This window comes from Mesoplodon bidens, assembly GCF_964165515.1.
Source record: "Mesoplodon bidens genome assembly, chromosome: 5".
In the NCBI taxonomy this organism is placed as follows: domain Eukaryota; kingdom Metazoa; phylum Chordata; class Mammalia; order Artiodactyla; family Ziphiidae; genus Mesoplodon; species Mesoplodon bidens.
Genome location: NC_138161.1, coordinates 138,318,808 through 138,336,936, shown reverse-complemented (window position 1 = coordinate 138,336,936; position 18,129 = coordinate 138,318,808). Strand labels below are relative to the sequence as shown.

Here is an 18,129-nt window from a genome sequence, read left to right as displayed (position 1 = left end):
TACTCACTCCTCACAATACCCCTGTGAAGTAAGGAAGACGAGATGTGAAGGATTGAAATGGGAAAACGCAGGCAGGTCATAGAGGGCTTTGCATCTCAGACCACACTTAGGATGCACGTTCGGTATGTAAAGCACAGTGCTAGGACCATGAAGTTCAAGGGAAAGTGCTTGCCCTCTAGGAGCTTATAACCTTAACTCCAGAGAGGTGGAGTCAGGTGGGCAATGCCTGACATGAGCTCCTCTCCCCTTCACCTGCTTCCCCGGCAGTCAGTCGGAGCGGATCCGGAAGAGACCAGAGTAGTTGATATATCATAGTTCTGGCCCTTCAATGCAAGTTTTCATTTTATTCAAATTTAACATACATTTCCATCCACTTGTGAATACATACGCTTTCAATTTATAAACAATAGTAAGGGCTTCTCTGAATTCATTTGTTTATTTGTTCATTCAACAAATGTTTATTGAGCTCCTACAAGGCACTTACTTGGGTATTCAAGACCAAACATATGACTTATGTTTTTACAGTCATGATAATGGTCATGTGCATTCTCTTAGCAAGGAATTATCGTTCAACTATTAGAATTTTTCTGTTAACATGCTAGAATATTGGCTGCAAGGATGTTGGAGATTAACCCATAAATAGGATTCCAACTGGATAAGAAGGAAAATCTTTTTTAAAATCTTAAAATCTTCAGAAAGGAATTTCTTTCAATTTTTTGATTCTGCTGTTACTGTCACCTTTACATAGAGGCCTTTTCTTTGTCCACTTAACCTATCGGCAGAGAAAAAAGCAGTTTGGCGAGGGGGCTTTCTTTGACTTGAAATGCTCTCCACTTTTAGCTTGTAGGCCACACAAGACACTGAATGTTCAGAAGTAAAGCAATTTAAGAGCTCCTTTAATTTACGAGGTACAAAGTTAGAGGTAGCTCCAATGATTGCATTAAGTAACAGAAATCAGATTGTAAGCCTGAATGCTACTTGTAATAAACTTAAGCTCCAAATGGAACAAAGGAGATGTTGAGTATGAACGTGCTTTGCAAACTTCTAGGAGTTCTGTAATGTTACAGCAAATATTTATCGAGTACCTACTATGAGAGCGGAAGGAAAGGCAGGGCAGAAACCAGAGAGAGACAGGGAGACCAGTTAAGACAAGTACCACAGTCCACCAAGGAAAAGGCAGGGTTGGGGGAAACTCAGGGAAGCCCGGAAATGGGTGATAGCAGTGAAACAGGAAAGGAACAGACATGAAGGGAAAAATTGACACAATCTGACATCTGATTTCCAATCTACTCAATTGGAAATCTGAGTAGAGAAGAAATAGCTAAAGTTGACACTGAGATTTCCAAAGCAGCGGCACCCATGAAGATACTTGGAAGGAGGTGAGGGGCTGCATTTTAGAGGGGCTGAGTTTGAAGTGTTGAAGTATGATGTCCCCCAGACGATCAGCGACTTTGTACCCCGGAGGAAGGCCAGGGCTAGTTTGGGAGACACTGGGTTGTGAGAAAAAGTCGAGAGGTGAGAGAAGAGATTTTTCCGGTGGGAGACTGTAGGGAAGCAAAGCTTGAGGGTGGAGCCTTATGAGAAAAGAAGGACCCAGGGAGGACCTAGAGAAAAGTCCGGCAAGAGAGTGAGGAAGAGGGACTTCCCTGGTGGCGCAGTGGTTGAGCGTCCGCCTGCCGATGCAGGGGACACGGGTTCGTGCCCCGGTCTAGGAAGATCCCACGTGCCGCGTAGCGGCTGGGCCCGTGAGCCATGGCCTCTGAGCCTGCACGTCCGGAGCCTGTGCTCCGCAACGGGAGAGGCCACAACAGTGAGAGGCCCGCGTACCGCAAAAAAAAAAAAAGAAAAAAAGAGGAAGAACAAGAGAACAGGGCTCCAGAAGCCAGAAGCAGGGTGTTTCCCGGAGGAGGGAGCCTGGAGTGTTAGATGCAGGAGGAGGAGGGATGAGGCCCAGGAGGGCCATTGGCTTGACAAATGCTAGATCACACACTTGTTGATGTTCTTTCCTTTGTTGGTGTTTTCCTTGCAGAATGAATATCAAGTGGTTTCATTTGCAGAAAATTTGTAGCTTGCGCAAATGAAGTCACTGTTAAATTTGATCCTTGCAAGCCCCAAAACACACTTCTGATTACTAAAATTCAGGCTGTTAAATGTGGTTTTAATGGTAGTCATCCACTTTATTCTGTTGTCAACAGATCGACCAAAGACAATCCGTTGATAGAAAGCTTTTTAAAAACTATATTTCTGTTGACGCAAAGGTTTATAACAGTAATTAAATTTGTATTTTGCCTTTTACCATATGGCTGTTGTATGACATAGAGAGAGAGAGAGAGAGAGAGAGTGTGTGTGTGAGTGTGTGTGTGTGTTTTCATGGGCATATGAGCTTAGTACAATGGAATGAGAAGGCTGGGGTCAGATAAATCTAGTTTCACAACCTAGCTGGGCCATTTTCCAGGGTTGTGACTTCAGAAAAGTTACTCTCTAAGCCTAACTTTTTCCATCCATAACTCAAATAGGATTATTTTGAAGATTGAGTAATATATAATTTGGTCAGGATCTATACTGTAGTAGGCAATTGATAAATGCTGATTCCCTTCCCCTTAAAACTTTTTTTAGGTATATATATTTTTGCATAATATTCATCTATACCCAAAGCCTTATCTTTGTGATTTATTTTAGTGGGTTAGTTTTGTCATGGAAAGAGCATGATAGCTAACCTATCCTGTGAGAGTTCAAGTGACCAGCAGTTTAGTACAGGTAAGAATCCGCTTGGGGAATTTATTAAAATGTAGGTTCCCAGGCCCCTAGCACAGAGATTCGAATTCAGTAAATTTCAGGTGGGACCTCTGAGAATCTTCATTTTAAACAAGCACTGCTGTGATGAAGGTTAACAAATGGCAGTTTCTAGGAAGCAGAGGAAGGGTGTAAACCTGAGACTTGACAGGCTGATTTCAATTCCGTAAAGATATGCCTGTGCTCAAAATTCTTACATTTGTGTTATTCATGTTTACGGATTATATTTGCAATGAGATAAAAACATATGGATCCCAGATGTGAAGGAACGGTGGTCTTATCGCACCCCACTATCGCCATCCGCGGTATATCCACGGCAGTACTGGGTGACATACAGCCCCCAAATCATCTTCTTTTCCCTGCAGAGTAAGTGATGACACCCTGTCACTATGCCCAGAGTTTGCAAAACCAGCGTAACTTTAAATGTCGTTACCAATAATATATTTAATGGCAGTAACAGTGCACAATCACGCCATTAAAATATTTTGATGCATTTGTCTATCTGACTCTGTGTCTTCTGGTTGATAAACATCTGTGTCGTTATATATCCTTTGTTCTCCGCATCTTGGAATCATATAATTTTTAGTTCACATTGTTCCCAACCTCGTTTTATAGATGAGAGAGTAATTTATCCTTTTTTCCCCTCCTAGTCCCAGCTCTCTTCTTTGCTTATTCACAGGAAAGGATTGAGACATATATACATGCTTGGTGTGAAGCTATGTATGGAGAATATAAAACATATATGACTTGTGTATATTGCACTTTACGTTCCTTGTACGTAATTTACAAATCAGATGACTCAATGGGGATATGTTTATTAAAAAACTATACTGAGTCATTTTATAACTGTTGTTGGCATTCCATTGATGGTTTGCCTCTTTTGGAGCAGGATGCCAGTGTCCTGGAGCCTTGCCTAGAATCAGGGTTTCTCTGTCTATCCCCAGAGCCCTTGAGGAGAGAAGACAGAACTGAATTTCATGAAGTCCATTCTATACCTGATGTGCATTATCTCAGCCATCTTATTAGAATCTCCAAATAACCTGGTGTGGTAGAAATTGAGGCAAAGAGGTTCAGTAATGCGGCAGATGAGATTTTCACACCCTGGGCTCTTATCTGGCTCCAAAGTCCAGCCTCCTCTCTCCACACCCCGAGTAGTTTCCCCAGCCACATACCGAGAGTATGAAATAGATCATTGTTCCTGATTGTGGCTTAGAGACCCTTGTCCCTGGTATTACAGTAGACTCAGAATTTTTGACAAGAAGCAAATGGACAAAGGTAATGTGCAAACTTGAGTTAGTTCAACAAATATGAACTATGTGCCAGGCATCAGATCAGGACTCCACCCTTGTAGGCCCTCCCTATCTTTGTCACCTATTCTTATCTACCATCCTAGTGCTGCTGCAGGCTTTTCTTTTAGAGTGAAAACACCAATGGATTTCTGCACTGATAAGATCAAGATTTGGGTCTTGCTATAGCTATCCCGGTCCCTGTGTGGGGCTAAGTGTTCCCAGAGTCTGTCACTTTGAAAGTTTAAAACAGTTCCTTAGGGGATTGCCCGGAGGTGCACAATAAGTGTTTGTTGATTACCCTCTGAGACCCTGAGGAAGTCTACAGGGGGCGAGGGAAGGAGCCCAGAGCTCTGCAGAGGGGGTCTGGGGAGAGGTCAAAAGACCACCGTGTATGAGACAGGACTGGAGGCTTGGCAGTTCTTCCCGTGACCCACTGTGCAACCTTGGGAAGGAAAGTCATGTAACTTTGCTGGCTTGATTTCCTCAGCTGTAACTGGAGAAGGTTTGGCTCAATGATGGCAAAGGCCCCTAAGCAGAGGTGCTGAAGCGAGCGTATGGTAACTCCATGTCTGAGGCATGCCAGGGGTCCCGGATTGCAGCGCTTCCTCCGACTGTCCGCGAAGGGATACGAGTACTGGCCAGACCTCATACGCCTTTGAGGAAAGTGCATGAATTTAAGAGTGAGAGAGATTGTCTGCTTTGGAGGAAATAAGGATTTTTACTGGCTGGGAATCAATCAAAAGGTGACAAAATGGGAGGTAGGGAATCACGGTTTGAAATTTTATGGCTAAGAAGGACCTTAGAAATAAACTAGCCCAACCTCTTCGCATTCCAGATAAGGGACCGGAAGTGCAGGGAAGTCATAGGATTTGCTCAGGGTCACACCGCTAGTGGCAAACTGGGAACAGAAGCCAGTGCCCCTTGCCCGTCCAGTACGCTGTCTGCGGAAACAGGTAGGTCCTGTCCTAAGGCAGATTATCAGGAGAGCAGGAAGTGGCAGTCAGTAAGCAAAGCCTAAGCAGGCACTGGCACTCCACAGCTATTCTGTTGGGGAGCGCAGCCTATCATGCCTGCTGGGCTTCTCACAGACATTTGCTAAAAGAACACTGCAGTGCACACTTTCCGTCCCATCGAAGCCCTTGGCTTCTTGTCAACTAAGATAATGAAGAACAATTTCTTTTTAATCTGGGAGAGGCAGAAGTCTGTCTCCTGTTTTTAAAAGCATTTTCCCTCTCTTATGTAAATGAAAATTGCTAAGGTCTACAATAATGTAGTTTCAAGAGGAATGAAACATTTTCTCAGGGAGTATGAAGAGGAAGACCCGGCTCGCCCACCCCATGTTGCTGGCCACGCCTATGTGCGTGTTCACCGCAGGGTGCCCCGTTGTCATGAGAAATCCAGTGGCCGTACAAATGCTACAGGGACATCCTGGGGTTATTTCAGTAACCCCTGAAGGCCGGCTTTGTGCCAGGTGAGATGGATAGGAGCTGCCACTTCCTGCTTTGTGAGTTGGATGTTGTTTCTAGGTCCCGTTTTATTTGTGTTATTTTTCCTGTTCGTGTGTTAGAACAACTTCTGATTATTTGCAGAGTTGATCACCACTAGGTAAAATAAGACCCGCGATTCAGTAAAAACAAAGCTGAATTTATTATCTTACCAGGCAAGAGAGACTGGCGTTCAGAATCAGTCTCCCCAAACGTATAAGCATTTTTCATGCAAGCATGGAGATTTCTGATTAGTTCTGATAGAATGCTGATTCGCTTCTAGACCAAAGTGAGGATTTTCTGCTTTCAAAACCTACTCGGCATTCTGGTCTGTCCCTGCGTAGACCTATTTATTCTGGTCTTGTGGTCCTTGACCCGAACTCGGAGAGCAGGGGTGCCAAGGTCTCGGGTGGCCCTTGGTGCTCGTGGGGGTAGGCAGTAGCCAGTCATAGCTGCGTCCCGGGTGCCTGCTGCAGATGCCTCCTGTTGTGTGTTCTGCCCTTTCCTTTGCACTAATGCACGTTCCACCTTTGCTTTGAAACGGGAAGGGGTGGGAGGACCACTTTGAGGAAGCAGAAGGCACTGGGATACATGGGAAAAGGGATGACGTGGCAGTGCAGTGAAGCCCCGAATGGGGTTTACTCAGACGTTAGAGAACTGGCCTACCCCGGGTGCTGTGCTAAATCAGGTAAAAAAAAAAAAAAAAAAAAAAAAAAAAGCCTGACCTTTAAAGTTTTTCCTGTCAAGGTCTAGCAATTCTGGAGTTTCTTTAGCCCCTGTACCCTGCCAGTTGACTTCTTGCACAGAAAAAGAGTGAAATGTTCTCTCAGAAATTATCTGGGAGAACGTTTTTTTCTCTAAATGAATATGCACTACGAAGTGAGTTCTTACCTTGTTTTGTTGTTTATTTAATATTCTTAATATTCATCTTTGTTTTTTGAAGTTTTTTCAGGAAATCACTCAGGAGCTTTGTACCATGTTCGAATGATCTGTGTTAAGACTTTCTTTTCTATTTAATGATAGGCGTTTCCAATAAGATGATGTGCGCGTCTCTCTATTTTAGGAAATACTTTTCGAGGCCTTTAATTTTTTCTCTTTTATGAAGCTTAAACGGGAGTCTTACATCCAGGCCTAGCAGCTACGTTCCATTAAAAATGACCTATTTTTCCCCCCATAAGGTTTCTTGACTCAGGGAGGAAAATAAAAGTCGGGTGATTAGTCATTGTGGCGTTCAGCAAACAAATACTTCGGAGGCCATGATTTATGTTGCTGGTAGGAAAAAGAGGTTATATCTGCCTCTAGACAATGACTCTTGTGAAAGGTAAGTGCCCTGTGTTCCCAGAAGGTCCCCAGAGTGCCCCTGTTTGTTACGTTCAGGTTTCTAAAACCCGGTGGCCATTTTCTGTGAGTTTGAATCCCTGTGTTGAACTCCTCCCCCTGTGGAGTCTATGAGCATTTGTTTTCTAAAATGAAAGCACAGGCAGAAACTCGAGCTGTTCTACAGAACAGCCTGTTCTTTAGATGTTTTTTTTTTTTTTTTTTAGATCAGTGTATCTAAAGCATAATTTTTCTAAACAGTCTATTGTGGGTTTTCATCTACAGTGGGTTTGGGTTTGTTCGGGGAATTTTACTTTTTTTTAAATGCAGACAACATAGTTATTGATGTAATTGCTCCCTGTTCCCCTCAGCCCCAGATAATTTCACTCTAAAGCAGGTGAGCAGGGGAACTATTTGGCTATCTACTGCCAGAAACCTTCGTTTAGTTTTAATCAAACTTCTTTGGGGGTAAAATTGGCAAAAGCCAACTGGACCTTAGTTCCTTTCATACTCTTCCCTCCCCCCGCCCCCCATCCCCGGCCAACAGTTTTCCCCAGTCCGTTTCTTTTGTCTAAACCATGGTGCATCCATCTGTGCGTCTGGCCAGAGTTTTTGTAGCATTTCCGCAGTACAGAAAAGCCTCTTTGCCTCTGATTGTACGTCCGACTGGCCGGTGGGCTTGCTTGACAGCCCTGCCAGTCTCCTGCATCTCCTGAAGCGTAGTTTGAGGCGACTTCACAATCCCGTGCTGCCTCAGAGATCTGTGCTGTCGTTCCTGGCTTCTTTCCAGAGACTGCGGTATTGCCAGCAGTGGCTTCAAACTGGAAAAAATGGGAGGTGGAAGAGAAATGATGGAAAACATGGGAGGAGGGATTGTGGAAAACAGAAGAGAAGGAAATGTGTGTGCAAGGAAAGGATGTACGGGGACTCAACTAAAGATCTGGGAGCCCAGGTCTATAAAAATGATCTCTGTGCATTTGGCATTTTGTGTCTGGATCCAGGTGGGGAACCACTGTGAATGTGGGGCTGTCTGTTGATGGTGGGGAAGAGGCATGGCAGAGCTGGGCAAGAGCCCCAGCAGCTCGGGACTTCCTTGGCCATCCAGTGGTTAAGACCCCTTGCTTCCACCGCAGGGGGCGTGGGTTGGATCCCTGGTCTGGGAACTGAAATCCTGCATGCCGCATGGTGTGGCCAAGAAGGAAATTAAATTAAAAAATAAAGTATAGCTTAAAAAAAAAAAAAACCAGCATCAGCAGCTCTTCTCCAGGAGGTCCCCCCATAATGACAGAGGCTTAGCCCGCTCTCCAGGCCAAGTGGTCAGCTCTACACCAGTCCCCTCGACGTCTCTAGAGCGGGGTTTGCTTCCTTGGCTTGACCGCCATTGTTCCATTGAATACTTCTCTGAGATTCCCCGAGGACACTTGTGATCTTGCTGGATATGCTTGATTGTGTTGACCCCATTATTTGACCTCCAGGCTCCATTTCTGTGATCTAGTTTCTAGACTTGTTGTCTCTGTGACGCTGTGATGCAGCATGATATCAGTTCAGAATACTCTGACCCACTAAGCAGCTATGCATTCTCAGCAGTTATTGCTTCCCTTATTACATCACCTGCTTATGATGAACATGGAACCGAAGGCTCTATTAAAATGGAGAGCTGGGTGCCTCTGAGAGTGTGAGTCTGATCGTGTGGAGGGCTGATTAGGAGTTGTCATCTCCTTCTCGAAGGCTGAGCAGACTGTATCATTAAAATGATTTTAGGGGGGCTTCCCTGGTGGCGCAGTGGTTGAGAGTCCGCCTGCCAATGCAGGGGACACGGGTTCGTGCCCCGGTCCGGGAAGATCCCACGTGCCGCAGAGCGGCTGGGCCCGTGAGCCATGCCGCTGAGCCTGCGCGTCCGGGGCCTGTGCTCCGCAACGGGAGAGGCCACGGCAGTGAGAGGCCCGCGTACCGACAAAAAAAGAAAAAAAAAAAAAGATTTTAGGGAATTCCCTGGCGGTCCAGTGGTTAGGACTCGGTGCTTTTACTGCCAGGGCCTAGGTTCAATCCCCGGTCAGGAACTAAGATCCTGCAAGCCGTGCGGCACAGCCAAATAAATAAATAAATAAATAATTTTTTAAAATTGACTTTGAAGCAAAGTGGAGAGTTTGATACCTGCGCCTCTGTCCCCCAGGACTCAGCAGGAAATTTCCCACATGGGAATGAACAAACTGGAGGGATCCTGAAGAAATACCATGTGACCCAAATATATTCCGTGTTAAGGCTTCTCACCACCTCTTCTTTATTAAGATGGAGTACTTTGGTAGTTTTGCAAGCTTGAATACTGGTATCTCACCATTTAAATTTTAGGAGGACTATGAATCACTGTATGGAGGTTGATATATTACAGGCTTAAGTGATCTATCCTTATGTTATAGTTTAGGGTCTAAAATTCAGATACATCCAGGGACAGGAGGGTCATATAAATGTTCAACGTGGGCTGGGTATAGGAAGATAGAATGGTTAGATCGTGGCAAACTGGAGGGCATTAAAACATTTTAAAATACTCTGGGGTTGAATGAAAGGGGTCTGCAGGCTGAGTTCAGCTTCTGAACTGCTGCTCTGCGCGGCAGTTATAGAGCTACACCGTCTGACTCGGTCCACCAGGCTGGGTTTCCTCAATGGCAGCTTGCCCAGTCTTCCTGCAGAGCATTGGGCGTGGAGCTCTCCAAGACCCAGCCCAAGAAAAATTCATGGCTGTTGAACCGTCTCCATGTCACAGCAAATAAAGGAGCTACTCTGGATACGACGTAGGTCCGTGTCATACAGGCAAAGTGATTTGCAGCAGCAGAACACACCTTGTATGTCGGAGGACATCTGGAGAGGCATCAGCCAGAGCAGCCTTGACTAAGCTGCCCAGCGCTCCGTGTGCCCATTTCAGGACGGAACAGGAAGGACCCACCAGCGGAAGCCCTGCCGTACCCGGCCATGTCACTCCCAGGGCAGCTGAATGGAGCCAAGCCTGCAGAGGCTAACCTGGATGGTATTGGGCCATCCGGTGATAGCAGAGGACAGTGGGCACACCTTGATACACCTGGTCTCTGATATTGACCTGCTTGGCCCAAGGATGCTTTCTGAAATACCGGGCAGTTAGCAACTTCCTAACTCGTCCTAGGCTGGGACAACGTGAGAATGGTCCTCTCTCTCTGTTGACACTCCGTTGACCTTCTGCACATCCTGGAATTTATAATGTCTTCCCTTTTTTCTAAACATCTTTTAATCACTCTCATTTTTGTCAGCTCTCTTGGTGCTAAGTGGGTCATAATGTCTGCAAAGCACTTAGCACAGGGCCTGGCATGTAGAAAGTGCTCAGTAAATATTAGCTTTTATTGTCACTGGCATCCTCACCGCCATTATAACTCTTGTCATTTCCCCAGTGGATATGGAAACTTGGTTTCCTTAAACCTTAAACTTGGTTGTGTACCTCTGCCACCAGCACCCTGACATCAAGGAAAATGGACCACGCATACATAACCCACTGTGTCAGAAAATGCGCTTCACACGATCCCCAGCTCACTCCTGTGCACTGATGTTTGGGGAGCACCACTCTAGACACCGTGGTGAAGTACAGAGACAGGCTTGCATAGAGATTGGTCCTTGCGGACTTCCTAACTAGGCGGTACTTTGGTACAGTCTTAGGGGTGGACACTGGGGAGGGATGTGCCTTTTACATTATACGGTAGGGTTGTATGATGGCGTGTTTTTTGTTTTTGTTTTTGTTTTTTGCGGTACGCGGGCCTCTCACTGTTGTGGCCTCTCCTGTTGCGGAGCACAGGCTCCGGACACGCAGGCTCAAGCGACCGTGGCTCACGGGCCCAGCCACTCCGCGGCATGTGGGATCCTCCCGGACCGGGGCACGAACCCGTGTCCCCTGCATCGGCAGGCGGACTCTCAACCACTGCACCACCAGGGAAGCCCAATGGGGTGGTTTTGACCACACTAAGAATCGGATTCTGAAGGCTTCAGTCCCCTGGCTGTGACCTTAACCTCAGCAAAGTACCTGATTCCTCCCCCCACCCTATTGACCTTCTGGCCATGCAAACCCTGTTGCCAAGAAGGGAAATTCCTATATTAGAGGACAGACGACCTTTGTGCATCAGGGAGCCGACGACACAAATGGTAAAACTATAGAACTTTAAAGGTAGAACGTGTATTGGTGTAAAGATGAGGGGCAAGCCCGTCTCAGTGAAGATTTTGGGACCCTGGTAGGTGATGAGAAGGGAGGTGCAGCTGAACGTTTTTTGTTTGTTTGTTTGTTTGTTTGCGGCACACGGGCCTCTCACTGCTGTGGCCTCTCCCGTTGCGGAGCACAGGCTCCGGACGCGCAGGCTCAGCGGCCATGGCTCACGGGCCCAGCTGCTCCACGGCATGTGGGATCTTCCCGGACCGGGGCACAAACCCGCATCCCCTGCATCGGCAGGCGGACTCTCAACCACTGCGTCACCAGGGAAGCCCACTGAACGTTTTTTAATGTTGGTGACCGAGAGTATTGCCTGCTTCTAAGAAACATTTTGAAAAGTGGAAATAACCGAACCCATGCTGCCATGTTGGCTTATTGTTTGGACTGGAAGCTACTAAGGTGGTGAGGAGAAAATGACCACAGTACCTTAGAGATGAAATCCTAGCTTCATATCAAATTCATTTAGTTTAGAAAGTGAATTAACTAAAAGCCTTTTCAGCCCCTCAAAGCTCTCGCCTGTATTTTGAGGGTAATGTGGTCTAGCATTTTGTTAATTTATGACTGTGGTGATTTTTCCCCTTTCTGTACTGCACTTTCAGATGGCCTGGGGCACTGGACACTTAGTGGCCTGGGGTCCTTAGGGCTCCGTGAGGCTCGGCAGTGGAGCTGTATACTTAGCGGTTCCGGAAATGGCTCTCTCTCTTTCTTCCACCTCTTCCTGCCACTGTGGGGAAACGTAGCTTGGAGATCTGGCCCCCAGTCCCCTCTCCCATCCACCCAGATGAGTTATTGCCGTGGTGTCTGGTAGCCTCCCAGAAGATATGTCTAAATCCCCAAAGCTATGTCTAAATCCCCAAAGCTGTGAATGTGACCTTTTTTTGGAAAAAAAAGGTCTTTGCAGATGGAAAAAAAAATTTTTTTTTTTTCCTGGTACGCGGGCCTCTCACTGCTGTGGCCTCTCCCATTGCGGAGCACAGGCTCCGGATGTGCAGGCTCAGTGGCCATGGCTCACGGGCCCAGCCGCTCCGCGGCATGTGGGATCTTCCCAGACCGGGGCACGAACCCGCGTCCCCTGCATTGGCAGGCGGACCCTCAACCACTGCGCCACCAGGGAAGCCCCAGATGGAAATTTTTTAAGGCTCTTGAGATGAGTTCATCTTGGGTTATCAGGTGGGCCCTGAAGCCAATGACAAGTGTCCTTATAAGAAACACACAGAAGAGGGACGCATAAAGAGGAGAGGGCCATGTGAAGATGAAGGTAGAGATTGGAGTTATGCAGCCACAAGCCAAGGAACCCTGGAACCATCATAAGCTGGAAGAGTCAAGGAAGGACTCTCCTCCCTGGGGCATTCAGAGAGAGCTCAGCCCTGCCAACACCTTGATTTTGGACCTCTGGCCTCCAGAACTGTGAGAGAATAAATTTCTGTTAAGTCCCCAAGTTTGTGGTAGTTTGTTTTGGCAGTGTTTGGAAACGGATACAGTGTCAAGCCTAGCCTTGACTCAGAAGTGCCTGGGAACTTGTGAAAAATCAGTTCCTCGGGTCTTACCCTGTGGCTGTTCTGATGCAATCAGTCTGGGGTGGCACCAAGAAACTGAATTTTTAGTAAGAGCCTCCAGGTGATTCTGATAGATCCATTTACCCTCTCAGTATTGGTAGTCCTCAAGTTCCTTCTTCTGCCCTATTTCCTTTTTATCCGCTTTCCTTGGGCATTATCCGTGCTCGTGTGTGCAGCCACCTCCTATGTGTCAGTGCACCGCACAGCTGAATCTTCAGCCCAGCTTCCTTTCAGCATCAGAGTCCGTCGTGGAGGCCTGTTGGTGGAGACTGCCAGCTGCGTCTTCCACAGGCACCTCAGAGGGAACACAGGCCTCATCCTCCTCTTTCCAAACCAGCTCTTTGGTCTGGCTCCCTCCCTGTTAATGGCACATGTAGGCAACAGAACTGGTGTGTCAACCTTCATTCTTCCCTCTTTCTTTCTCCTCCAGTGTCCAACTAGTTGATGCTTCCATCCAAATAGCTTTCACTTCTTTCTCTCCTTGTCATCCCCACCTGTCTCCTTACCTTCTTTCTAGATCCCCTCCAGACATCCTTCTCATCAAACTGTTCCCAGAATGACGTGTCTGCAAATGTGTCAAATGATTCTTGCTTCAAATCTGGTAAATGACTCACCATTGTCCAGGCTGCACATTAGAATCACCTGGAGGGTTTTTTGTTTGTTTTTTTTTCTTTTTAATCCCAATACCTAGCATCCACCCAAGACCAAACAAATCAGAATCTCGAGTTGGAGCCCGACTGTTGGTATGTTTTCAGGTTCCCATAGGTGATTCCAGTATGCAGGTAAGGGTTGAGAACTACTGGGCTAGAGGATCAAGCCCAAAGTCGATGCTTTCTTCACAACTGGGTCCCTGCCAGTCTCTCGCCCTCCATCTCCCACCCAGCCCTGCCCACACCCCATGCCACAGACATCCCACCTCCTTGCCCTTCCCTAAATGCGTCATTCCATTTCCTGCTTCTTTGCCTTTGCTTGACCTTTCCCTAGAATAGAATGCCTTTTTCCCTCTTGGATTCCAAAAAAATGCTCCATATCTCTCCAGACTCCACCTCACCCTCCCTGACTCGCCTTCCGCAAACCCAACTTAAGGCTGCCTGCTCCAGGCCCCTGGGCATGCTCACTAGAGCACTGCCATCGTCATGGAGGAGCTGTTTGTCTGCATGTCTTGTCCTCCACTGGACTGTGGACTCCAGGAGGCTGCTGAAAAGGGAAAGAAAGAAAGGATTAAACAAGGCCGAGGGGACAAAATCATTTTTCTGTTTCTCTGAATCCACGCTGCCTTATGGTTCATCAGGCACCTTTTAGAAAACAAAACTACTTGGTTTTAATGAATGTAACGAAGTTGTAGCAGTAGCGGTGGTAGTAATAGTATGTAATACCATTAAGTGAACACTTGCTAGCTGCGGTCTCTATAGTCATTGCCTCCTTTAACTATGATGGTAATCATCTCAGGTGTCATTCCCACTTTACAGAATGAACTAAACAAGATGCTGTGTGGTCAGGTAATGCAAAATGGCAGAGAACATGAAGGAGAATGTGTAAATGACCACTTGGTCAGCAGTATGTCTGGTATATCGACTGATCAGGAAAAACTGGTTTTATTGGTAAAAATAGCTAATGTGTAGTTTTTTGAGTGACACGTACACATTCGATGCTGAATTTGGCATAAAAAACACTAAACGTATCAATCATAAATGAGATGGTGGTTTATATTTACTAACATTTGGAATCACATAAATATAGTCTTCCTTTTAAGTGTGCTAGAAGGAAGTTGTGACCCAGAGTCACAAGATCAGGGTTGAAAACCCAGCCTTGCCAGTTACAAGCCATGTGGTGTTGGGATTTTGGCTTAATTTTTCTGAGCTTTAGCATCTTCATCTTTGAAATGGAAATATTATTTCACAGCCCACGGGGGCGTTATGAGAAAGGAGAGGAGATGGTGTGTATGAAAGTGATTTGTAAATGGTATAGGGCTCAACAGGACTAAGGCGAGGAGTTCTTGTCTCTGTGCTGCGTTTGGATCCAGAAAGTTGGCGTTTGGGAACAGTCAGGACGGGGAAGGCGGTGTTTTTCTGGGTGAGCGGATATGGGCACTGGAACAGCTGCAGGCTGGCTGAATTCCCCGGTGCGGCAGGGTCTGAGGATGCTGGGATGGGAAAAAACAAAGCGGCCCAGGCTAGTTAGGGAGAATGTGGAAGGAGAAGGATGGTTGGAAATTAGAGTCTTGCTGTGCTTATTGATACAATGGAGCTGAGAGAATGTAACCGTCAGGGTTTTGCGTTGGGTCACCTGTAACCAGGGACCAACCCAGGGACCACAGATCAGCTCTAGGGGCTTGATGTCTTGTTCTTTTACTTGTAGGTTATTCCCAGCAGTTTCACCCCCAGCAGCTCTGAGGTTTTCTGGGTCTCAGAGCAAAAGCTCACCTACCCTGAGGTCCTAGCGTCTCCATTCCAAGCATATTAATGTATTAAGACACCGGAGTTTGTCTTCACAGGGTCAAGGTGACTTCGTGACTGTGTGGCTTCAACCTCCTTCCTCTTTAAAGATGAAGCCGAGGCTTTATCTTTTTTATTCTAATAGATTGAAGAATATTTTCTAAGTCGTCATCAGTATAACAGTTCTGAACTTGAATCCCATTCTGCCACTCTCCAGAGGAGAGCATAGGAAACAGCTTTTTTGTCACAGACATCACCACCCTAAACTTACCTGGAAGTTCCTGGAGCGGGAGTCAGCATATTATTTGTCAGGAATCAGTAGGTATATTTTAAGATGGAATTGTTGTTCTAAAATATTCCAACAGATTAGAGATAATGGACCAAGTGAACACCATTAAATTTGGCCAGAATGAGTGAGTTTTTGAGTGTCAATTAAAAAAATTCAGTCTTGGAAGTTGGGAAGCCAAAGAGGAAGAACACAAGGACAGAAAGAAGAACTCCATGCCAAAAAAAAAAAAATTCTGTATATTATAAATAAAATCAGTTATCGTGCACGTACCATTTGCTGTGCACTTGCACTGACCGGGTGTTCCAGTACTCATTGAATCCCCCCAGCACCCCAGGAGGTGTGTATGATTTGCTCCATTTTATATGTGAAGAGACTGAGGCTTAGGGAGGTCAGGCACTTTGCAAAGTCCTGCTGTCAGTGAGCGGGTCCCAGCAGCTGCCAGTTGAGGAGTATGGTGCACTGTAAGGCATGCGGAGCCAGAAGGGTAGAAACCTGTTTTGGTCACACCATGAGACCTTAGGCAAGTCATTCTACTTCTCCGTCCCTCCATTTTCTCACATCTAAAATGAGAGGGTTGGACTAAACAATCTAAAGTTCCTCATCTTATAAAATTCTCTTTGCTAGGGCATAGTTGAAGGGATGGGAGATGCTTAGCCCAGGAAAGGGACATGCAAACCTTCCAAGGGCTGTCGCATGGCAGAGTTTACAGTTGAGGGCTCCCCGTGAGGACTGCTCCCCTAAGGAGGAAATTCCCACACTGGGTGGAGTGGTCCTCACCCCTGGTCTGCAGAATCTCTAGAATCCACCTGTGGCAAATTAAGAAGGAGTCAGAAGGCACGCTCCACTGAGAAGCTTGCTCCCTTTGCTTTTTGTTATCTAGAACACCCAAGGTCTGTTTACTTTGAAGGGAGGCTCCCTCATCTGACACTTTGAGAAAGGTTTGGGGGACTAGATTCCCAGTTACTCAAGACCCAAGAGCATCTCTTTGTGTGGACTCAGCACCATCTTGTGGACATGGTACTGTGAACTGGGAATGGACTCTGGTCATCAAATGTAAAGGAACCTCAGGACACAATCCTGAAAGAGTTGCTGCCTGGGAAAGGCTCTGTCTAGGGATCATGTTTTGAAGAGGGGCTGCCTGCTTCCAGAGGTAGGATCTGCCTTGGGGAGTTTACTTTTATGACTCTAACCCTATTATTATGCCCACGACACCTGGGAGAGCAGAGTGGACAGGCTCAGTGACACAGTAAGCCGGACCCTTCCAGAGTTGTGGTACAGTACAGCCAGGGTCCTGTTTCCGGGGCGGGGGACAGGGGGCATCAGTACAGAGGCCTCCTCAAGAGGGAGCCCTGAGCCGCTTCCCCTCTGGCCTCCTTCCCCCTGTATCCTGCATCCGGCCTCACCTCTCCAGGTCTAGGACTCTGCCCTGCCCCCTCTCCTTCTTGCTGGTATTGATTGCCGCTCAGAGCATAACTTACCTTATGGTGCTTAAAGGCCCCCTTCCCCAAGAGGTGAGGATGGAGCAGATCGAAGGTGTGAAGGGAACAGAGTGCTTGGGCTGACAACTGCTCTGCCTTCCCCCACCCTGTCTCCTAGGACTGGGGAGGCTGGCCACAGCCGTGTTCTTGCTATGTCTGTGCGGGAAGAAACTGAGTAATGGTCTCATCCAGGGCGAGGATGACGGTCGAGGGCCGTCTTGCTCAGCGCCTTTACCAGACTGGAAGGAGCAACCTGTGGCCCTAGAGAGGCCGCTCGAGGGTAGAAGCCCTCTCTGGATGTTCAGAAGCCCAGCCTCCTCTTCTCTGCTTATCCTTCACAGTGGGGTTGGTAGGGGGTTGGGGGAATATGTGTAAAGGCATGCAGGGCTCCCCAAGATAATAAGAGTCACTCATTTTGCATTTGTTAATACACAGTTATTGGCTCTATTGATATTATATTACATCGTGATGCATGTACCTGTTCTTTAAAAGTGAGTTATTTGCTCTTTCAGTTACATTTCTGTACCCATATTAACATTCTCCCAAGACCTTAGTATAGGAATGCTTCATGAATTACCCACAGTCCCTTATTTTGCTAAATATTTATTTTTGCACTTATGTTCCATAATTATGTTCTTCTAACTTCCCTTCTTTTGGGGTCAGCCTGGCCTGAGCCCCATAGCTCCTGACCGTCCAGCCTGCCCAGAGCTAAGTTGCCCGGGCTCCCTGGAAGCCCTGGAAGCCGGGGACTCTCCAGGCCACTCATCTCTCCACTTCAGCCCCAGGGAAATCCCCACTTGCAAAATGATCCCTGCTTCCAACACCCTTTCAACCAACAAGCATTAAATTGGTTGCTATTATCATAATGAGGTGGGCCAGAGAAAAGGGTTGTAGGAATTGTTTTGTTTTCTGGAATTTTCATGGGAAATTATCAGGGCGAAAAAGAGCAATAGAATGAGATACTATGTTTTATCTGGACTGTCTCTTCTAATCCTATTAAGAATTAAGTTGCACTATTATATCCATTTTATAGATTTAAAAAAACAAGTCTTGAGATGCTAATTAACTTGTTCAAACTCATACAGCTACCAAGTGGCAGAACTGGAGTTGGAACCCAGGAGTATGTAAGCAGGGGCCCTGCTCTACCCTCTGAGGATAAAGATATCTCTACGGGAGGAGAAAGGACGGCCCCCGGGGAACAGGAAGGGGAAAGCTTGGAACAATTGACTACCTCTGACAGTTGTCAAAAGTTTTAATCAGGGACTTCAG

At 46.6% G+C, this 18,129-nt stretch overlaps 1 protein-coding gene across 5 annotated transcripts in view; it reads left to right on the top strand.

The window, feature by feature from the left end:
* The window catches only part of ZBTB38 (zinc finger and BTB domain containing 38), a 119,989-nt gene that overhangs the window by 78,149 nt on the left and 23,711 nt on the right, over positions 1-18,129 (top strand). Inside the window, exon 1 of one of the 5 annotated variants that reach the window (XM_081235078.1) lies at positions 6,595-6,887. The exons of the other annotated variants lie outside the window; for them this stretch is intronic. The gene's annotated coding sequence lies outside the window, so the exon portion shown is untranslated. Of the gene's footprint in view, positions 1-6,594; positions 6,888-18,129 lie in introns of those variants that run through there. 5 annotated transcript variants of the gene reach the window in all.